The 24,160-nt window shown below is 46.0% G+C and overlaps 1 protein-coding gene across 2 annotated transcripts in view; it reads left to right on the top strand.

Moving 5' to 3' along the window:
* The first annotated feature begins 458 nt into the window (after window positions 1-458).
* KLHDC8A (kelch domain containing 8A) overlaps window positions 459-24,160 on the top strand; it is a 210,019-nt gene continuing 186,317 nt past the window's right edge. Inside the window, exon 1 of one of the 2 annotated variants that reach the window (XM_073666984.1) lies at window positions 459-792. The gene's annotated coding sequence lies outside the window, so the exon portion shown is untranslated. The remainder of the gene's footprint in view (window positions 793-24,160) is intronic. The other variant, XM_073666983.1, reaches the window with a different exon arrangement.

The raw sequence follows: 24,160 nt of genomic DNA on the forward strand, positions 1-24,160 counted from the left end.
CATTAGGTGACCCCTCAGATGTGGTTTGCACCACCCCTCCCCCCCGAGCTGAGCCTCTAGCTACGCCACTGGTCTCTACCCAGTAAAAACAGTATCACAGCATAAAGTACAAAACTATTGTGTGACAAAGCATGCTTAATTTAGCTAATAGCATACCAGTAACGAGAATAATGTAAGATTTAACACCAGGCAATAAAGTGTAATAGTCCAAAGATTAACTATATAGACCAAAGTGACCCTAGGGGTTAAGGAGTCTGTAGGTTCCACACAAGTATGGACATGCCACTTGTGGCTTCACCTCCTCAATACAAAGAAATAATTGACCTCCATACGATTGTCATTTTTCTGGGACACTTATTCCATTTGATATAGTCTAGTTGTCTTGTAACTGTAATGGATAGTTTGTTGTTTGTAACAGAAATCGTTCCATCTATTGCCAGCATAAATCAGGTTTGCACGCTTAGGGAATTGGCTATCCTTTCGCTCATGCAGTTTCCTTCTCTCTAGGCATTTTCCCTGTCTGAAGCATTCTTCAATCACAGCTTGTGTCATTCCCTAAGGGCTGCGAGGAGGGAGGATAAAAAAAAGCATAGACTTCACAATGTTGTATGCATGCGAGGAATAAGGGGGCTGGCAGGAAGCATGCTGAGAGGGAGAGCAGGCATGTTTGCATTGAGAGGAGAGGAACACAATATTGGGAGAGACAAGCTCAGAGGAAGCCACTAAATTTGGACTTTTCCAGGATCAAACTTGGCGACAGCACCCAGGAAACTGGTCATACTGGAGACCGCAGTGAGTACAGTGGTTTCTCTGTTAACCCCTATTGGTCCCAGTTCTCAACATTTGAGTTAGCTGCGTTTCTACGATGCTGAAGGCTACCCAATCTTGCAAGGGCATCACTGAAATCGTGCTTAACGCTGTATCTTGCTGGTTCTGTCACCTTCAGTGTCATGGATACAATCCCGTCATGGTGCCTTCCAACCATTTAATTAGTAGACAATTTAATTTTAGCTTTCCGACAACAGTACGCAACCAGCCAAATGATTTTACGAGCTTCCCTTCAGACTCATAGCTATATTACGGTTCTCTGATATCTGGGGCAAAACATCACTGGATTTCTCAAAAAGCAATGTTTTCTTTATATAGAAATGACAACGCTAATTAAACGGGTGAAAAGACATTTTACAATATGGTGTTACACAAATCGCTGAAAGCATTGTAGATGGCACAGTATAGTTACACTAGACCTAGAAACCTGTGAGTTTTAATGCCATTGTAATGACTATTTTCCTTCGGGGAAAAAAAAAAACTATAATTTTTCCACACATTTAATTTGCAATGGTCTATAGAATGGTTCCCCTAATAGGTGGTTAGGGAGAAAGTAGTAATAAAATCTAGACAGCAGGCTATACTGAATAAAGACCTAGGATTAAGCATGGTTTGATGTTTTAGTCGGTAGGATGAAAGCAGATTAGAGGAGCCCAAGCTGTTCTTGGCATCACTATCTCCATGTGAGTGAATGCCATTAACACCTACACTTTGTTGTGGCGGCTGTGACATGTTCTTGAACCCTTCCTGTTATTGTCACTTTCAAAAAGATTCGTTATGGAAGTTTAGAGTTTTGCCTATAGAAATGAAAAAGAGAAATATTAGGTTTGAGGATGGTATAGGTGCCATACAGAAAAAAAAAATCAGATATAGGAGATACTTCTCTTCACGCTTCTCTGGATTGACTTACATGTGTTCTTGTGCACACGTTAAACTTAACCCTACTTGCTTGTCAGTTTTCCATTTACAGAAAGCTTTCAGCTAAAGCAATTTCTACATAATGCCAAAATCATCTCGCGGAGAAGCGGAAAATACATATTTCCAAAAGGAGGGATTTGAATGACTGTTATCTCTATAATCAGAAAGTGATCACAAAGCAGATCTCATTAGTAGTAATAATCTTTTATTTTTGCATAACAAGAAAAAAAAAAGTGATTTAGGCTTTGAGAGGGTTCCAACGTAAATCAAATCATAGCCAAGAAATATGACTGTGAATGGTTTTCATCACAATCCAGTATCGGCTAAGTCTAAACAGGATGCCGTTATAAACTTGCTGTTAAAGTTTGCGACTGCATTCCTTCTTTCTGCTAAGTACTTCCGAACAGTAATAAATAGGATTGTACATGATTAGATGACTTAATGCGTCAGATTCCGCTGGCACTTTGGTAGCTAAGGTGTATTTATCATTAGCTAACAATTTCTTCATCAGAATGGCATAATAAGCAATTAGGTTTCCATAGAAAAGTGGCCTTGGCTCTGATAATCTGACCTTTCGGAGTCTATTGCGATGCCCAAGAGTGATTAACTGTGATCATTTGTTTTATTTTATTTCATACAAATAGACAAAAGTCCTTACAAATTTCATGCCAGTACCAAAAAAACACCTCGGTAGCAGGTTTGCCAACCATCCAGAAATTCCAAAACAGTATGGTATAATAGGGCACTTTTTTCACCTGTCTGTAAAAAAAATGTAAGACGTCCATGATTTTTTTGAAGCTGAAGAAACTTATACAAATTATTTTGACTGTAATTATTATCATCTTGCAGTTTACAGTGAATGCAGCTGAAGACTTCATATCAGAATTTTTTTCCCCTTCTACCCAGCTAATTTGTTTGTTTTCCATTAGGTTTATGACATCATGTGATTAAAAACAGACGAGCTGAATCCTTCTAAGCTCTATGTAGAAACCGGAGGTCAATTTTCCCTGTATGAGTCATCAGTCACTGCAAAGGTCAATGGCAGGGGGGAGGGGTGGAGCAACTGGGTCAGGAGTTGAAGAGGGGAATGATTTCTGCAGGAACAAGAGACTTCCTGTTTCTACATAGAGCAGAAAAAGAGGATTAGCTGGGTAAAAAGGCAAAAAGAGCAATTGTAAGTACACAGTGCTGTATAATATGATGACTGCAATATATTAAGAGTATTAAAGCTTTGTTTGGAGGAGGAGTGCTTCTTTAATGAGCTGTCCAGAAAAAATAAATCAAGTTAGCAACCCTGCTCAGGAGCCGGTAGTCATAGATTGTTTGACATCTTCGCTGAGCATCAAATAGGGCATACCTTAAATAGGCCATCCAGCTATAAAATATATGAACGGGTTTTAAAAAGTAAAGCCCCACGCCATACATATCAGATGGCTGTTCGGCTGGAAGCTATTTTGGCCAACTGTCTCATACACAGGAGCTCTTGCTCTGCTGACCACTCCTGTGTTCTCTATGAGAGAGTCGCTGACAGACATCTCTGGCAAAGGCTTATCTGTTCAAAACAAAAGGGTCTGCTGTCCAAAATTGGATATGCTGTATCCTTAACTCTCCCGACAATCACATTCAGTGGCCCCCATACACATTAGACTGTTTGCCGAACCAGTCGATATCAGCAAGTTAGGTTGACATTAGTCTAATGTGTGGTGGCCTTAAGTTAAATAATTTACTAATGCAATTCAATTATGCCAGATACCTCTATATCTAATCTGATTACATTTCTGAACCTGTACGAGACCAGTAGAAAGTTTTCTGCGTTGGCATGAGACCAGTGCTTCGTGTGATGGAGACTGGCTGACTGCCTGATTTCAATAGCTGAGCCAGGTCCCTTCTCTATCTCTGCATTAGCCACAACATAGAAAAAGGCTAGTTTAGCAACAGAAATGAGCACCCACCTGACCCGGTTGACCTGCGTTGACACAGAGATCAGTCTCTTCTATTGTGCACAGGACCAGGAGTGAAACTGTGGAACCTGGAAGTAGAGTAGATTCCTGACAATTAGGGCACCCAGGATAACTAAAGTGTACTAGTAGGGAATTCAACTTATTTTTTAAAGCTCATTTATGCATTTGGTTGGACAAACCCTCCGATGGCCTTAAAAGGAACCAGACACCTAATACATGCTGCCCGATCCAGAAATTGTTGTCCGTACATGGATTGTGAAATGCGGTCTGGTGACGGTAACTTTATGCTGTGTGAGGAGAACAACCTGAGAAGGATAGGGAACATTAGATTAGGTTGGCAGATATAGTGACAAACATCAGTACCGCCATCAGGGCATTACTGCCCTTAGTGCTGTATGGGGCCCAGTGAACAGCAGTAAAGAGCAGGGGCCTGGGCACAGTCCGGGGCTACTCCTCTTGTGCTTTTGCTCACCGGGCGCCAGGGTATTGCGTACTGCCGGCAGCTTACTTGTCCTCTACGCAGGGAGCCTTGGAGCTCTCACGACTGTCAAATCTGAACGGCTGTGCAGCTCCAAGGGGGTCCCTCCACCCCTTCAGTAACGCACTGGAGACCGTGCGTACGCGATGACATCATTCTGGCCGGCATTCAGCGCAAGGATGCTGCCAGTCCAGAAGTGGAGCTGCAGGATATCGTATGAGAGGTAAGTATGAAAACTTTACTTTTTTATAGAATTAATTCAATTGTCTTGAGGGAGAGCACATGATGAACTGGGAGTGGGGGTGGGGAGAGAACACGATGAATTGGGAGTGGGCGGTGGGGAGAGCTATTGATGAATTGGGGGTGAGGAGAGCTAATGATGAATTGGAAGTGGGGGTAGGGAGAGCAAAGGAATTGGGAGTGTGGGAGAGCAAAGGAATTGGGAGTGTGGGATGAGAAGAGCAAATAATGAATTGAGGGTGGGGGAGCGCAAATAATGATGAAGTGAGGGTGGGGGACAACAAACAATGATGAAGTGAGGGTGAGAGAGAGAGAGGACATGACAAAATTAATTGGGGCAGAAGGGGGCATGTAAATGTAATGAATCGGGAGCATGGGGTACATTGAGGTTGAAGGAGTGTGACTGGTAATGAATTGGGGGAAAGAGTACAGATTCTAATTAATTGATATAATGTATGGGTAAAGTGGCTATTTACAGTTAGTAGGGGCACAGTGGTGGATTAGAATTTATATTTGGAATGGTGGGTTGCATAACAACTAATTATATATTAATGGTGGGTGAACGTTTGTATTCAGGTCCACAATGTAGAAGTTGGGGAATGTGCTCTAGATAACTGTGCGTTATTTTATGCAGAGATGAGCCCTGGCTGGAAGAAGTGATGTCGGTTTGCGCTTGATGAAGGAGAAAAGTGAAGATGAAGGACTTCAACTAGAGGCAGTCTGTACACTGACACTATACAATATATACTATATACAGAGCTCCTGTGTATAATGTCACTGGTGATCACTGTATTACCTGTACACTATATACAGAGCTCCTGCGTATAATGTCACTGGTGATCACTGTATTACCTGTACACTGACACTATATACAGAACTCCTGTGTATAATGTCACTGGTGATCCCTGTATTACCTGTACACTGACACTATATACAGAACTCCTGTGTATAATGTCACTGGTGATCCCTGTATTACCTGTACACTATATACAGAGCTCCCGATTATAATGTCACTGGTGATCACTCTATTACCTGTAAACTGACACTATACACTGTATGCTATGTACAGAGCTCCTGTTTATAATGACACTTATGGTAATATTAGTATTGTGGTGGTTTTTTATTGAAGATCAGTATTGTAGTATTCAGTCACTATGTGGTGGCAATATGTGGTCTGGTCACGGTGTGGAGGTATTTGTTCCTTGTATGTCGTATTATTCAGTCACTGTGGTGGTAATATGTGGTCTAGTCATTGTTCCTTGTATGTGATATTATTCGGTCACTATGTGGTGGTAATATCTGGTCCGGCCATGGTGTGACAGTATTTGTCCCTTGTATGTGGTATTATTGGTAATTTTAAAAAATGTATGTGACACATTCCCTTAAAGAAAAATAAAAATATACCTAAAAAGAGTATTGAATATTTTAAGAAATATTTAATAAATTAGAGTAGAGTAGAGCCCAGACAGAAGAGTCTACCTTGAATACAATTGGACCGAACTCTATGGTAAATCTTTAACACCATATTGTATATTCAGGGTACTCCTACTAAAATGCATAACCTATAAGAATGTGGAGTGTGACCCCCATAAAGAAGTCTGAAGTAATACTAGATAGTATTAAAATAGAAAACTTTTATTGAATACAAATATTAAAATCAATATACTCTAGAAAATTAGCAGGTCACTAGGGGTGAAAAACACAAAATCAGGGTGGCAATTGTATATAGAGATACACATGGGGGCATCTGACAACACTTAAACAGAGGTTACGCTCTAGTGTACATATGACTAACCCCATAAAAGTGAAGTACATACATAGAGTATCCAAGTGACGCTGTATACAGTCAACAAGGAACAGACAGCAAGGAGTCCACAAATATAGACATTCAGTAACGATTGCAACTATCTTTACATGTATGCACAGCAAGCATAAATAACATCTCCGTGAGGTTCAGATGGCTCACCCATGTGTCATGTAGACTCTTATGCCACCCTGAAGCCCCGACGCGCGTTTCGCGTGCTGCTTCCTCGGGGGGCTGTAGAAGAGTCTACCTTGTCGTGGTGGCGGTTTAAAAAATATTTTGGCCAAAAAAAAAGCTGCTGACTATGTATGTGATATGGTGTTTGATGGGAACTGTGAATGTGTGATTGGTGCACAAGTGGAGTTTTTCCAAAAGTGGGTGGTGGGACTGTGGAAGGTTCGAGGGGTGGAGGTGGAACCTGGGCGGAGTCTTAAGGGGGCACAAAATTTTTGCCAGTATGGGGCCCTGAAATTCGTGGTGGCAGCTCTAACAAACATGCCAAAATGTTCTGATTTATTCTATAAAAGCCTATAAAAACTTTAAAAGGAACCTGACAGCTGATACATGCTGTGCAATCCACAAACAGCATGTTTCAGACTCTGGCTGCATGATTTCAGCCATACAGGTGTAATTCTGAAATGCTGCAGCTTTTCAGAGAAAAACATAGTTTAATATCTGCTGGGGACCCAGATGCATGGGAGAGTAGTCAGACATGCGGGTCCCTGGCAGCTTCTGCCCACCCGTTCCTGAGTGACAGGTCTCTACCTATACACGCACACAGGAAGAGACCTGTCACTCAAGGGGAGTGAACAAGGAGAAGCCGGCGGGGAGAAGTCAGCAGTCAGAAGTCGTAGGTGACCCCCAAGTTTTACTAGCCTCCCATGCGGCTCAGTCCCAACGCCGTTTCAGAGTTAAACATATATGGTTGAAATCATGCAACCACGGTCTGATACATGCTGCCCGTGGATTGGGCAGCATGTATCAGCTGTCATGATGAACTTTTTGTAGGCTCTTACAGAATAAAGCAGAACATTTTGGTATGTTTGTCACTATATTTAGCAACCTCTCATCAACTGTCCATCTCTGGTTCTTCTTTCACTACCTAAAGTCAGTGTCACCTGGATGCATTTCACAGTTGATATATGGACAACAATTTCCTGACTGACTGTGGGTCATCTCATATGTCTAAGAGACTATTGAGTTTGGGTCATGAATCCTGTGGCCATTCCAGAAATAGCAATCCGTACAAAGACCGTGAAATGCAGACATGTGAAGCAGGTCTTAGATTTATTAGTTCTTAATTGCCATTTGATGCACATAATTTACATATCAGTAAATAATATTCATTGTATTCATGTCTACATGTTCTGTTCTTGAGGGCAGCTTTCAAGTACTAATATATATGGTTTATATATGTATATGTATATTCACACACACTACTCAACATTATGGAAATCACGGGATTGATCTACATGTTAATGATATGCAAATGATGAAAACTTGGAAACAAAATTTTCAAAACATCTTCATTCATTCAGTATTGAGTATGAGCAACACAAGCAGAAATACACGCGTTTACACGTCTTGGCTTCTATCAATGCAATAAGGTTATTAATAGTTGTCTGAGGAAGTTTCTGCCACTCTGAATGCACTTGGGCACGCAAATTATCAAGATCTGCTGCTGGCAGCTCCCTTTGCAATTGCTGTTCAATGATGTCTGAGATGTGCTCGATGAGAGACAAGTTCAGAGACACTGCAGGCCATGATAACACATTAAGGGGACACAAGTTGCTCCCAGTAGCAGCAGCAACATAGGGCCTGGCGTTGTCATGTTGTAAAAGGGGCCATGGGACACTTTGGAGACATGGCTGTATCACTGGTTTAATGACCAAATCAATGTAAAACCAAGTTATTAGTTACTTGGAATAAAGACTACAAGAGTCCAGCCGCCATACATCATGCCACAATACACCCTAATACTTTTGAATAGTACCAATGTGATGTTCCCTCAAGAAGACCAATCTCTGACTATCATTACATCAAAGAGAAAAGAAGGACTCATCGCTGAAGAAGACAGACCTCCTTTTCAGCCTCCATTGCCATCTACTTTGATTTTGGGAGCTGTGGCGTGAGGTCAATGGAACACCTGTAGCTGGACGTCTGGTTCGTAGCCCAGTGTCATGCAAGTGCCTTCTGATGCGTCGTATAGATACTGTTTGATGCCTTAATCTTTGTATGTGATGTTTTATTTCACTTGCAGTACACTTGTAACCAGTGGTATGCCCATTTCTTCAAAGTGTCACAGCAACTGTTTTTGAAGACCAAAACACCAACCTACATGTTGCTCGTGTAACTATGAGCAGCCTGGGTGGCATAAACATGCGACCATGGTCTGCAGCATCTCAGGACTTATGTCCCATAGAGCACATCTTGGACATCATTAGTCGGAAATTGCAAAGGGAGCAGCTTGGGTTGGGATCAGCAGATCTTGATGATTTGTGGGCCCAAGTGTAGCGGGGCAGACGATTCCTCAGACAACCATTAATAACCTCATTTATACCATGCCAAGATGTGAAAGTGCGTGGCACATGCACAGGGCACTCACACTCAACACTGACTAAACAGAAATGTTTTGAAAATTTTGTTTCCATTTTTTAATTTGCATATCATTAGCACGTCTATGGGTCCTGTAATTTTCATAATTCCACAGCTTTTCCTTTTGGTGTAGCAATTTCAAAGTTGAGAAACTCATGCAAACACAATACTATAAAAAAGTGTTTGAAAAGTTTTAGGCAGGTGTGGAAAAAATGCTGCAAAATAACAATGTTATCAACAACTAAAGTATCGATGGTTGATTTTTATAAATTAACAAAATGCAAAGAGAATGAACAAAAGAGAAACTTAAATAAAATACTGTTAATATTTGGCATGACCACTCTTTGCCTTGAAAACAGCATATTTGCATCTAGGTACACTTGAACACACTTTTTGAAGGAACTCAGCAGGGAGATTGTTCCAAACATCCTGGAAAACTAACCAGAGATCTGAATCTGAATCTGAATCTGAATCTGAATCTGAATCTGAACCAGAGATTTGCTTGCGCAAATCCTTGTGTCTCTTCATGTAATCCCAGACAGACAGATCATGGTTCTGTAGGGGCCATATCATCACTTCCAGGACTGCTTGTTCTTCTTTACCCTGAAGACACTTCTTAGTGACAATGGCTCCATGTTTGGGGTTGTTGTCCTGCTGCAGAATAAATATGGAGCCAATCAGATGCCTCTGTGATAGTATTGCATGATGGATAAGTATCTGTATGTATTTCTCAGCATTGAGGAGACCAATAATCCTGCTCAAATCCCAAACTTAATGTGCTGAATTGCAGCCTCAAACTTGCAAGGAACCTCCACCATGGTTCACTGTTGCTTGCACATACTCATTATTGTACTGCTGTCCAGCCCTTCAGTCAACAAACTGCCTTTTGTTACAGTCAAATATTTCAAATTTTGACTCATTCATCCAGAACACTTGCTATCATTTTTCTGCAACACAGTTTCTATGTTTTTTCGTGCATAGTTGAGACTCTTGGCCTTGCTACCATTTTAAAATATGACTTTTTGAAGATGAAGACCTCTTCAGGCCAGATTTATCCATACAGTAGATGGGTGTAGTTGAGTTGCACTGGTTGCTTCCAGTTCTGAGCTGCTGGCACTGCTGGACATCTTTCAAATTCAAAGGCAAGTAAACATGATGTGTTTTTTATCTGCTGCACTATGTTTCCTTGGCTGACCACTGCATCTACAGTCCTCAACTTTGCCCATTTCTTGGTGCTTCTTCAAAAGAGCTTGATCAGTTCATCTTGAAACCTGTCTGCTTTGAAATCTTTGCCTGGGAGAGACCTTGCTAATGCAGTATAACTGCCTTTTGTCTTGATGATGTGCTCAGTCTTGTCATGGTGTTTGACCTGTGACATGAAACTATCTTCCACAACTTCACTTACTTTGCAGCAAAGTTTGGCTGTTCCTAATCTAATTTTAAGCCTCCTAGTTAATGACTGTTTCGATTTACATATGAAAATTATTATCATCACCTGTTTAGTATAATTCGTTACTCATACACCTGACTATAATCGTACAAAATCCCTGAGTTTGTCCAAGTGTACGTAGAAGAATTGGTGCCATTCTGAAAGCAAAGAGTGATCACACCAAATATTGATTTAATTTAGATTTCTCTTGTATGCACTTTACATTTTGTTAATTGACAGGCTATTATAACTTCTATTTTTGAAAGCATTCTTACTTTACAACATTCTTTTTACAACTGCCAAAACTTTTGCACAGTACTGTATAGATATACACACACATAGAGAGAGAGAGAAATATATATACACATATGCACTCTCTCGTCTATTATAATTAATGTATTAATAATAGAAGTTTATACTGTCCACTTTGGGGATTTAGAAACAGGAATAATCATTGTTTGTGTCAGATACATATTACTCAACATAATGGTATTATTTTTTTAACTGTATGGATAGAAAGTTTTGATTAATCCATATTAAATGAATCATTGCTGAAATGTACACTTGTTTTGGTCCCATAAATTTCATATATTGGGTCAATTACATTTCTAGAACACATTTATTGAGCTCTATAGAAAAAAAAGTGACTTAAAATGGGACAAAAGGAAATAGGCCATGTCTTGTTCCTACTGTTCTGATTCTGTCATCTGCTTTGGCAGATTGTTGTGGCGTACTACTGGCGCATCATAGTGATTATACGAGTAACTTCTTTCCCTGTAACCTGTAAAATCAAGTGATAGAGTCCAAAGGTTTACAACTTAATCTTCTACAGAATACAGTATACTCTAACCATCTTACAGGGCTAATCAAGTGAGCATAAATCTGACCAATTTATTAGTGTCTGCAGTATATTTTTCTACAAGGGCCTTATAATCTAATATCGGAAATGTTTCGTCCAATGCTACTCAAAGGGCAAACTAAATCTGCCCTCAAAAATATTATGTGTCATCAACTACTCTAAGTGCCAATAGGTAGGCAAGTACCTGTATCTGGATATCCAACTACTCAAAACGAATGAGATAAGCACTAGTGTATTCAGCAGGTGTCCAGGTTCACATCAAAAGAATGCCGAAATACTGTCCTTTTGGCACATGTCAGACCAGTATGTGTTGGCGTGCCTTTTATTTCATTGTATAGGAAAGCTTTATCTGCTGCACTTTCATATACAGAAGCATACAGATAAATGCACACCGTCTAGGACTTATTGGGAACATACAATGGCATACATTGCAATTTTGCTTTCGAAAGCAAAAACTAAATATTAACAGAGCCTAATGACCAATTATTGCAAATTAAATACAATCTCTAATTTAATCTCCCCTGTGTGGGTGATAAAAGACAATTGTACCATCTTTATAATTTCCTCTTCTATGGCGGTCCTTTTGTAGTGGATTATATAGAATACGGTTTCCCAACAGAACGTGTGTTTGTGTTTCCATGTAATGTTGTTCTCTGTGTCTGTGTTATGTAAATGATGCCTCTCTCACATAAACGTTAAAAGATTTATACCACAAAGGATGTTGGAAAATGCTGTCAAAATTCCTAGCATCTATTATGAGACTGTGGCAACCTGTTTCTCTACTCTCATGAGATACCTGTTGACTGGTCATCATGGTTAGTGAATTTGACTAAAAAGAAAAATGTTATAATTAATTCAAGAACTAGGATCCTGCAAACATCTAAAGGCTTGACATATATCATGTCTGTTTCTAGTTAGATCAGGCATCATTTTATGTAAATTGCAGTAATACATCTTGTAAAAAATGTAGGTTATGTTTTTTTTTCATACTATTATTTTTCAAAGTATTTGTTATTTCCAATTATGTCTGCATAAGTCACCATTATGTACTTTAAAGGGAACCTGTCAGGTCCCCTGACTGTACTCAACTACCACCATAGCAGTATGGGTAAGTTTATTTTAATAAGGTGATATATGCAATTTACTAATACTAGTCTAATAATACTAATATTTTAAGAGTGTAGTTTTATTCCGTGGTGTCACATATGCTAATGAGGTAGGACTAGTTCTTCAGTACGTTTCTTTCCCCGGAATAATCTGGGCTCGGATGCATTAAAGGGGTTGTTCAGGCTTTGGGTTCAAGTCTGCAGTGGCTGCATACTTGTGAATCCTCACACCGCGCACAATGCTCGCTGTCAGGATTCTCCAATACTTCGGGAGCAGGCGGGCACGTGATCGCAAGTATGCTATTTGCATATGACGCGCCCCCTGGGCCAGTGTTGTTGGGGATACCCGGAGCCGGATCAGATGGGGGTTGTAGTCTCCGAGTGGCTGTGACCCGGTCCGTGCCCAGGGTGTCAAGCTCAGTGTGTGGCAGTCCTTATGATGTTACTAGATGTTCTTTTGTGTCGACTACGCCACCCGTTGAATTGCGGTCAATACGGCCGCCGCTGCAGCAGGGTCCGCTGAGGCTGGTGATGTATGTGCAGCTCAGGTAGTATAACCCCCAACGGGAGGGGTATAGCCTCAGGGGGTCAGTTGCAGAGGATGGGGGTTGTGGTGGTGCAGCGGGGATGGAAATGAGACTCCGAGTCGGGCTGTGCAGTTCAGGGTGTGTTTACTTACTGCAGTTGTTCTGGTCACTCCGGCCTTAAGTGACCACCCGAGCCGTGCTGCGTCCACCAGGTCCTGGACTCGGCCAACCCCCAGGTGATTCTGGAGCGTGGTCCTGAGCTCCCTTTCTGTCCTGTCCTCTTCTCTGGCCTTCCCCACCAGGGATCCACCTATGTCCGGCTCCCTCGGGCCTCTTGGTGGTAAACCCTTGTCTCTGGGTTCCCTGACCCTATTCCTGGTCTGCCTTCCGGGTGGATTTAGTGGGTGATCGTGGCAGATCGGTCCTGCCCACGACCTCCGGTTCCTGGCTAAGGTGTGCTGTAGCCTCTGCCAGCTTGGGATCCGGTACCCTGTTGCCAACTCTTCACCCTCTGGTCTAATTTGGGCTCTTGGAGTTCCTTCTTTCTCCCCCTCTGGGTCCTTCTTTCTCCTCTCTCTCTCTGGGCCTTGGAGCTGCTCTTCTCTTCTGCTCTCTTCCTCTGCAAAGACCCTGTCCTAAGATGGTGCCCACCTTATATACTCCCTCTATGTGTGAGCTCAGGTGACCAGCACCCAATGAGCTCCTAGCACTACCCAGACTGCTCCCCCTATCTGCCCCTACACTACTGGGATGTTCCACCCCCCTCCCACTCCAGCCAGGAACAGACTCTGTTGTACCTGCACATTTCTCTAGTGGGAGTACCATCGGTCTGTTCCTCGGAAATGGGATGTGTGTAGTGCATGCAGCTAACTGAGCTCAGTTCCACACTCCATCCTTACCCGGGAGTGGAATATCACACCTCTGGGTTGAGGTGCAATACCCCTGTAGCAGCCGAATCCTCAGGGTGCTACATTCCCCCCTGGTAAATCACAGCACGTCCTCGGGCTGTAAGATATAAAAAACATCCAAAACATACATTTTTTTTTTTTTCATAACATAAACATATAAAACATCATATATTATCAGCATAAACTTTTCATATAAAACTTATTATAAATAACACTCTTGTTCCTCCGGCCACGGTGCAACTTGTGACCAGGTAAAGTGCGACAGTCTCTTGAAGAAACACGGTTTCCTATAAAACCGGTAGGGGGCGCTTTAGGAAGCGCAACTATATACAAGGGGAGGTATGGCCGCTCTCAGTCCTCGGCCAGGTATTAGAAACTAGGGACACACGGGCATAAGTTCACACTTTGTCCCAACGGGGAACATATTTTAAATAAGTAACAGTTCTTGGTACCCCGACGGGCAACTTTATACAGTCTCTCTCTACCGTACTTCAACGATGGCGTCCTCCTGCTCTTTCTTGTTGGTTGGTTTCAGTTTCAGACCCGTCCGGGCCCTCCTGCTCCTCCTCACACCGCAGCTCCTCCTCCGTCAGGCGATGCACATGGAGGGCGTAGGGTCCTTTGGCACACTTGTGCCGGGTGAAGGTGACCTCGTCCCCTAAATACAGGTCACGACCTCTGTGTCCCTCCGGCAGATGGCTTTCTACGTCTCTGCGGGTTACAAAGACATCGCCGGGGGTATGATGGTCTCTGATAAAGCCCCATCCGTGCTGCATGTTGAATTTTATCACAGTCCCGGTGGAAGGGGGACCATGAGCTGCACGGGGATTCCTCCTGGTCCGGCTCTTCTGCTCCGCGCTCCTTATTTGGGCTTGTTGTTCCCGGACCCGCCTCTCTCTCCGCTCCCTCTCAAAGACCTCGAGCTGCTGCCGGCAGCACTCTGCACGTTCTGCTGCGGCCGCCCGAGTCTCCTGAGTGAACCCCATGAGGTCTTCTCCGGTGGGATCCCACTCAAACTGGGTCTCTAGCGGGGGCGAGATCCTCTTCATGGGCTTCGGAACCGGAATCAGGGGTTCATCTAGGGGTCTCTCTTTCCGGAGTCGGGCTGTGCAGTTCAGGGTTTGTTTACTTACTGCAGTTGTTCTGGTCACTCCGGCCTTAAGTGACCACCCGAGCCGTGCTGCGTCCACCAGGTCCTGGACTCGGCCAACCCCCAGGTGATTCTGGAGCGTGGTCCTGAGCTCCCTTTCTGTCCTGTCCTCTTCTCTGGCCTTCCCCACCAGGGATCCACCTATGTCCGGCTCCCTCGGGCCTCTTGGTGGTAAACCCTTGTCTCTGGGTTCCCTGACCCTATTCCTGGTCTGCCTTCCGGGTGGATTTAGTGGGTGATCGTGGCAGATCGGTCCTGCCCACGACCTCCGGTTCCTGGCTAAGGTGTGCTGTAGCCTCTGCCAGCTTGGGATCCGGTACCCTGTTGCCAACTCTTCACCCTCTGGTCTAATTTGGGCTCTTGGAGTTCCTTCTTTCTCCCCCTCTGGGTCCTTCTTTCTCCTCTCTCTCTCTGGGCCTTGGAGCTGCTCTTCTCTTCTGCTCTCTTCCTCTGCAAAGACCCTGTCCTAAGATGGTGCCCACCTTATATACTCCCTCTATGTGTGAGCTCAGGTGACCAGCACCCAATGAGCTCCTAGCACTACCCAGACTGCTCCCCCTATCTGCCCCTACACTACTGGGATGTTCCACCCCCCTCCCACTCCAGCCAGGAACAGACTCTGTTGTACCTGCACATTTCTCTAGTGGGAGTACCATCGGTCTGTTCCTCGGAAATGGGATGTGTGTAGTGCATGCAGCTAACTGAGCTCAGTTCCACACTCCATCCTTACCCGGGAGTGGAATATCACACCTCTGGGTTGAGGTGCAATACCCCTGTAGCAGCCGAATCCTCAGGGTGCTACACATATATGCAATCATGTGCTGACTAGACATGTGCAGTCTCACTTAATACAAATTAATTGAGCAAGGCTGTACATGTCTAGTTGGATTGTAGCCAGAAGTATGCAAATCGCATACTTGCGGTTACATGTCTGCCTGCTCCTGGCGCCGGAGAATCCTGACTGCGTGCACTGCGCATGCTGTGAGGATTCCCATGTCAAATAAAGTGACTGCAGACTTGAGCACCAAGCCTGGAAAGCCCCTCTAATCATACTACCCTATGATTCCATAGAATCACTGTTGATAGGACTGTGACTGTAGGCTATCAAATATGTCCAAGCTGGCCTGATTTAAAGATCTGAGACAGAATTAGTCCACCAGACTAGTCCTATCTCATTATCATACAAAATGTGATTGTCACAAACCGATCGGAGCCACGTGCCCCTGATCCTTCCTCACAACTTCCGTGAGTTCCGGGTTTAGGATAATGTGAAGCGAGCTTATAAATTTTATATATTTACTCAAAAGAGCGATGCTAGGTACAATATATACAAGCGGTTACAAGATATATATATACAGTAGTCAGACAAATACAGTAAGGAAGCAGTAATACGATACAGTAAAATTAAAAGGAATAAAAGTGAATATACCACACTTTCATCAAAGGTCTCTGGACAGGAAGGGTGCTGTCATGGGTCTAGGGTGGTTCCTTGTCTTTCTGCCCATCTGTAGCGACAGGTGACCCTCAACAGAAGACCCCTCCTCTCTCACAGAGGAAAACATTTATACGTAACTTGCGCAGGGCAGAAAATAGGCGATTTACATGTAATCTCCTCTTCCCTTCTATCAGACATTTCATAATCCATTTCCCAGCAATATTCTCATTGTAAGGTGCGCATGGTAATTGATCTAACACAAGAGCTTCCCCTGACTTCAGAGGTAATTCAATTAGCTATTCCTCATTGCCATGATTCAATTAGCTCCCCCATACTCTTGTCAGGAATAGGCATTTGCACTACAAAGGTATATATCCTAGCTGACCTGTATTCAATTCTCTCCTGTCTTGTCACCCTGGTGTGAACGGAGGCTCCCAGGGGTTGATGTATAGAAGGGAAACAAATGCTGATGTAAATACTTTGTCCTTTGGAGTCAGACAGACTAGCATTCCTGCTGAGACCTTCATAACTGGGAATATGAATTTCCAGTCCCTGGCCTCACCACACCTCCCCCTTTTAGAGTGCGTTCGGAGGAAGACCTCGTTGGTCATCGTCCGCAAGCACTTCAGCTGCCTCCCCTTGCCTGGATAACCCATCTGCGTTACCGTGGGCCCGGCCGGACTTATACCGAACATCAAAGTTGTAGTGTTAGAGAGCTAGGCTCCGACGCAACAACCTTCCGTTCTCACCGGCTACTCGAGAAAGCCAAGTGAGGGGGTTGTGGTCCGTCACCACGGTGAAATGGCGCTCGTACACGTATGGCTGCAGATGCTGCAGAGCCCACATGATGCCAGGCATTCCTTCTCCACCGTAGAGTAGGCCACTTCCCTCGGCAGAAGTTTCCGACTGAGGTATTGAACAGGGTGCTCTTGACCTGCTGAGTCAGGTTGGCTCAGCACCACACCGAGTCCGTAGGTGCTGGCATCAGTCTGTACTACAAGTGGTCGGGAGTCGTTGTACGCCTGGAGTACAGGGGCTGCCGCCAGGGCAGCTTTCAAGGCCTGGAAGGAGCGCTCGCAGTCCGCTGTCCAGTTGACAGCTTGCGGCAGCTTATTATTGATGAGGTCTGTCAGGGGCTTGGCCAGGGCACTATAGTCCTGTACGAACTTCCTATAGTACCCGGCCGTACCCAAGAAAGACATCACCTGTTTCTTGGTCCTTGGGGTGGGCCAGGTCGTGATTGCATCCACCTTCCCGGGTTCTGGTCTCAGTTTCCCCCCACCTACCCCGTGTCCCAGGTATTGGACCTCGGTCATGCCCATCTGACACTTTCCCCGCTTGATGGTCAAGCTTGCCCGGTGGATCCGCCCCAGCATCTCTGACAGGTGCCGAAGGTGTTCCTCCCAAGTGGGGCTGAAGACGGCAATGTCATCCAGGTATGTAGCTGCGAACCCTTCGCACCCTGACAGCAAGGTGTTGACCATCCGCTGGAAAGTGGCGGGGGCATTCTTCATGCCAAATAGCATGACGGTGGGCTCATACAGTCCAAAAGGAGTGATAAAGGATGATTTATCCTGTGCCTCTGGGGACAGGGGAATCTGCCAGTATCCTCAGCTCAAGTCCATGATGGTCAAGTACTGAGCCTTGCCCAACCGGTCAAGCAGGTCGTCGATGCGCGGCATGGGGAACGCGTCATCGGCGGTAATGGCATTGAGCCCCCTGTAATCCACACAGAACCGGGTAGTCCGGTCCTTTTTGGGTACGAGGACTACAGGTGAGGCCCATGCGCTGGCGGACGGGCGGATCACCCCCAGCTCCAGCATCTCGGCAATCTCCTTCCGCATTTGCTCCTGTACCTCCAAGGAGACGCGATATGCCGTTCGCCGGATAGGGGCGTGATTCTCCGTGTCCACTCGGTGGACTGCCCGGGCTTTCCCAAGAGGAGGCCAGGGAAAGGGCGCATGACCTCTTTCAGCTGGGACCGTTGGTCCTCAGACAGAAGGATGTTCATGGGGGCATCCTCCATGGACCCTCCCGCACGGGCATGTGCGAGCAGATCCATGAGGTCCTCCTCCTCCCCTTCCTCCGGCAGACTGCACACCGGAAAGGCACAGGCTTCCCTGTCATGATGCGCTTTCATCATGTTGACATGGAAGACCTTCTGCCTGTTCCGGACCGGGTCAATTGTGACCAGGTAATTGACCTTGCTGAGCTGCTGATGCACGTCATAAGGGCCCTCCCATCTTGCCTGAAGCTTGTCCTGGGGCACAGGGACTAGGACCCATACTTTCTGCCCTTCCTGGTATGTCCTCTCCCGAGCATTCTGGTCATACCAGCGCTTCTGCTCTGCCTGGGCCTGGACCATGTTGTCATGCACCAGCTGCGTCAGAGCCTGCATTCTGTCACGGAATCGCAAGACAAATTCCACAACTGAAACGCCCGGGGTGGCTGCTTCTTCCTCCCAAGATTCCCTCACGAGAGTGAGGGGTCCCCGTACCTGTCTTCCATACAGGAGCTCGAAGGGGGAGAACCCCCCTTCGAGGCTTGAGGAACTTCCCGGTAAGCAAACAACAGATGTGGGACGTGTCGCTCCCAGTCGCGTCCCTGCAACTCGACCAACATTCGGATCATCTGTTTCAACGTGCCATTGAACCGTTTACACAGGCCATTAGTCTGTGGGTGATACGTGCTGGACACCAGATGTTGCACCCCTGTTTGCTTACACAGGCTCTGCATCAAGTCAGACATGAACTGGGTCCCTCGGTCCGTGAGCATCTCCTGGGGGAAACCAACACAGGTGAAGATTTCCAGCAGGGCTTTGGCCACTACGTCTGCCCGGATGGAGGACAGCGCGACAGCTTCTGGGTACCTAGTAGCGTAGTCTACTACCGTTAGTATGTAGCGTTTCCCGGAGCTGCTGGGAATGGGCAGCAGCCCAATGAGGTCCACAGCAATCCGCTGGAAAGGCTCACCTATTATGGGCAGAGGTATCAATGGGGCTTTAGGGCCTGGCCCCGCCTTCCCCATCCTCTGACATGTGACACACGAACGGCAGTAGGCAGCTACTGCTGTCCCCATCTTAGGCCAATAAAACAAGTGGGCTATCCGAGCCTTGGTCTTAGCGACCCCTAGGTGACCAGCCAACGGAATCTCATGCGCGAGCCGTAACAACTCAGCCCGGTACAGCTGAGGTACCACTAGGTGCCTCTCGCCGCGCCAACCTTCTTGTCCATCTGTGGGCAGTGTTTCCCTATACAGCCTCCCTTGGTCCCAGAACAAGCGGTCCTTGTCTGTCTCCAAGGGGGGCTTACCTGCGCGTTCCTTCAAGGCTTCCAGGCTGCTGTCGGCTTGGACAGTAGCCTGGAACTCCTGGCTGGAGCCCGCTAACAGAGACCTGAAGGCCACACTCTCGCCGGAACCCTCAGGGAACAGATCTGAGGGGTTAACACCAGTGGGCCCAGTCCCAGACCCAGGTGATGGGGTGGAGGAGTCAGGGTGCAAAGCAGCCTCTGCCTCCTGAGCCCTCCTGCTGCGGGTGACCACAGCAATGCCCGGGGTCTCCTCAGGGAGTCCCGGTCCCCTTCCCTCACATGGATGGGTTGTGGGGTCACGGTGGGTTGCCCCAACATGTGATACACACTTGACAGGTTCACTAGGTTTTGACCTGCTGGAGGGATCATGTGCAAGCTGACAGTTGGGAGGGGCAGGCAAGGCCCCCACCAGCTCCTCAGCCAAGCCAGAGAGTTCATTAGCACGACAATGAATTACATTAGCATTCTCACTGAAAAGTTCAGAGCTGGACATGCCAGCTGAGAGAGCAGGAAGGGGGGCTAAATCCCCCCCCCAGCTGCACTCCTGTCAGCTGGTACGTCACTACAAGGATCAGCATGTATGGTACCATCAAGTATAATATCACTTACAGATACATTACCATGGGGCAGTGGGGTTGCTCTCTTCCCATACTGAGAGGTGAGAGGCCCCAAGTCTGTCCCCAACAAGACATTAGCAGGGAGACGAGATGTAACCCCGACCTCTACCAGCCCCTTGTCCACACCCCAATCCAGATGCACACAAGCCATGGGTAGAGTTATCTTCTCCGTACCAACCCCGCTGACGGACAGCATCTTTCCAGGGATGATACTCTCTGGGGGTACCAGTTCAGGCTTTACTACGGTCACATCGGCCCCCGTGTCCCTTAGTCCCATAACCACTTTATTCCGCACAGTCACTTGCTGGAGATTGTCATTGGGCCTGGCCCCACCTCTCCCCACCACATAAACTGTTGGACCCGCTGCTGGGGTTTGGGAAGTAGGGGGGTTCCTCTTCCGGCTAGGGCAGTTCGCCCTGTAATGTCCCGGCTGATTGCAGGCGTGACATCGAGGGGGTCCTCCCTGGGGCTTGGAAGGGGGAACAATGGGGCCCATAGGTTTTCGGGCGGGGGTAGTCTCAGGGGGAACTGCAGGGTTACCCGCAACAGGATTGGTCTTACCCCCCCTCCAGCCGGTGCTGACGGGTCTCCGCAACGTCCGGTTGGCGACGTACTCATCCGCTAGCTCTGCAGCAGTTCTGGCATCTTGGGGTTTCCGGTCCAGGACATATTGTTGCACTTCCTCCGAGCAAATGTTTAAGAATTGATCCTTGAGGAACAGATCCAAGGTTGCTTCGTCAGGATTGGCTATCTCTCCCTCTGCCCATCTGTGAAGCTGGACACTCATCTGGAGCCGAGTCTCTAGGTGGCTCTCGGTCAGTCGTTTCCTCAGGCTGCGGAATTTCACTCTGTACACCTCAGGCGTGAGACGGTACCTCAGAATAAGCGCAGCTTTAATGAGGTCATAGTCCTGGTGCTGGGCTGCAGGGAGAGACGAGAAAGCGTCCAGGGCTCTCCCTCTTAGCCTGGTGGACAGGGTGCGTGCCCAGTCTGCCTTGGGTACCTGGTACTGGAGACACACCTGTTCAAACCCTTTCAGGAAAAGGTCCAGGTCTCCGTCCGATTCCAGGACAGGCAGATCCTCTGAGCGCAGCTTAGCTTTTGGGGCTGCTGGAGTCTGTGCTGTTTGAGCCGGTGGGTCCTGCCGGCTCCGCAGCTGGGCTAACTGTAGCTGGTACTGCCTCTCCTCCTTTCTTTCCTGGGCATCTCGCTCAGCTTGCCACGCATCTCGCTCAGCTTGCTCCTTTCTTTCCTGGGCATCTCGCTCAGCTTGCCACATGTGGAGCATGGCCTGGCTCTGCTCCTGCTGTCCATCTCTCAGAGCCTGGAGGTAGGCCTGCATAAGAGTGTCCAGGGCCGGGTTACTGGACCCTCCAGCTGGAGCTGTGGATTGCATAACAGAATGTCCAGGATTTTCGTGGGTGTCGGGGGCACTTCCACCCTCCTCTGACACCTCAGTCTGGTCAGTGACTGGCACCACACTGCCACCTTCCATCTGCTCAGCGTCCCCTCTGGTAGCACTCATCTGGGAACCTTTGCTTCTGAGGTAGTATGCCATCCACCAGAGACCATAGCCAAATAAAAGATCGGACAGAAAACTAAGAGGGGGAAGGGTACAGTATCGTACACACGCTTTCACTGTATACTATGTCTGATCTACTAACTAGCACCAAGCTCAGTTCACAGATATCCAAATCCCACCGCTGCCACCAATTGTCACAAACCGATTGGAGCCACGTGCCCCTGATCCTTCCTCACAACTTCCGTGAGTTCCAGGTTTAGGATAATGTGAAGCGAGCTTATAAATTTTATATATTTATTTACTCAAAAGAGCGATGCTAGGTACAATATATACAAGCGGTTACAAGATATGTATATACAGTAGTCAGACAAATACAGTAAGGAAGCAGTAATACGATACAGTAAAATTAAAAGGAATAAAAGTGAATATACCACACTTTAATCAAAGGTCTCTGGACACAGCAGGAAGGGTGCTGTCATGGGTCCAGTGCAGTTCCTTGTCTTTCTGCCCATCTGTAGCGACAGGTGACCCTCAACAGAAGACCCCTCCTCTCTCACAGAGGAACACATTTATACGTAACTTGGGCAGGGCAGAAAATAGGTGATTTACATGTAATCTCCTCTTCCCTTCTATCAGACATTTCATAATCCATTTTCCAGCAATATTCTCATTGTAAGGTGTGCATGGTAATTGATCTAACACAGGAGCTTACCCTGACTTCAGAGGTAATTCAATTAGCTATTCCTCATTGCCATGATTCAATTAGCTCCCCCATACTCTTGTCAGGAATAGGCGTTTGCACTACAAAGGTATATATCCTAGCTGACCTGTATTCAATTCTCTCCTGGCTTGTCACCCTGGTGTGAACGGAGGCTCCCAGGGGTTGATGTATGGAAGGGAAACAAATGCTGATGTAAATACTTTGTCCTTTGGAGTCAGACAGACTAGCATTCCTGCTGAGACCTTCATAACTGGGAATATGAATTTCCAGTCCCTGGCCTCACCACAGTGATGTTGCTCAAAAATCAAAGTGTTGGTAAGTCACATACAAATAAAGAAATCTTGCACCATACCACCATAGTAGCACTTGGGGACAATCAAGGAATCTGACAAGTTACCCTTAAAAGGGGTTCTCCTGGTTTAAGAAGTCAAGTTTGTGATTTTCACACTTGTGATTCTCCAGTGTTCTGATGATCAGGGCGAGTCACAGTGGTCAGATCCCACCCCTATGAATAGGTGATAACTTGTTTTTGCCAGACAACCCCAGATACAGCTTTACTTCTGGGAAAGGCAGTCAGCAATGACTTACATTAAAGGTGTTGTCCAATATTGGACAACTCCTTATTAAGGGAAGGGATCCAGGGTGGATGCAGAGCTGACTACTGAGGAAGTCTGGGAGATGAGTGCTAATTTACTTTTTTTCACTTCCCTGGATCCATTGAAGAATCACTCACAAAGTTTTTTCTTTATTAACCCCTTAGGCTATGTGCCCACAATGCAGAAATGCTCCGGATTTTCCCTGAGCGTTTCTGCATCTCCCTGGCAGAAAAAACGCATGCGGATTTTACATGCGTTTTTCCTGCCAGGGACAAGCGGAAGAGAAGCGTTTTTCACATGCATTACCCCATGCGGGTTGACAAGCGCTTTCCAAGCAATTTTAGCATCGCTTGGAAAGTGCTTGACAACTTGGTCACACTATAAAAATCCATGCAAACGGCATGGATTTATATAGTGTGACTGAAAGAATGGTAAAAAATAAAAAATAAATATTATACTTACCTTCTGATGGCCCCTGGTGTCCTTATCCGATCCGTCCTGGCTTGCCGGCAGCTCGCGGTACACTAAAGGCCCTGCCAACGTCAGCGGTCGCGTGACCCGTCACATGACTAAACGGCGTCACCGCAGGTCCTTTTTATCTACCGCGAGCTGCCTGCAAGCCAGGACAAGGACACCGGGGGGCCATCAGAAGGTAAGTATAATGTATATATATTTTTTTTATTCTTTTTTTTTAAAGGTACTATGGTACCTGAGTCTGGAGTAGAGTCTCCTCTTCTCCAAACCCGGGTACCATCCGCACATTGAACCGCATGATATCGGCATGTTATCCGCATGTACAGATGCAGTGATGCGGATGTCATGCGTTCCAATGCAAGTCAATGATGGCGAAAACGCAGTGATTCCGCAAAATAATTGGTAGTGTTGCGGATTTTTCCGCAATGATAATCCGCAGCGGAAATTTCCGCAGCATGTGCACAGCAAATGCGGATTATCATTGGGGAACATGGCAGACCTTCTACCATGCGTTTTTTAAGCGTTTCTGCAGCGGAATTTCCGCTGCGGAAACGCTTAAAAAACCCATAGTGAGCACACAGCCTTAGTGACCGGACCAATTTTTTTAAATCTGACCAGTGTCACTTTATGTAGTAATAACTCTGGAATGCTTCAATATATCACATTGATTTTGAGATTGTT

The sequence above is a fragment of the Phyllobates terribilis genome, unplaced genomic scaffold, assembly GCF_046119375.1.
Source record: "Phyllobates terribilis strain yellow unplaced genomic scaffold, ASM4611937v1 Scaffold_2__4_contigs__length_985480577, whole genome shotgun sequence".
Lineage (NCBI taxonomy): Eukaryota > Metazoa > Chordata > Amphibia > Anura > Dendrobatidae > Phyllobates > Phyllobates terribilis.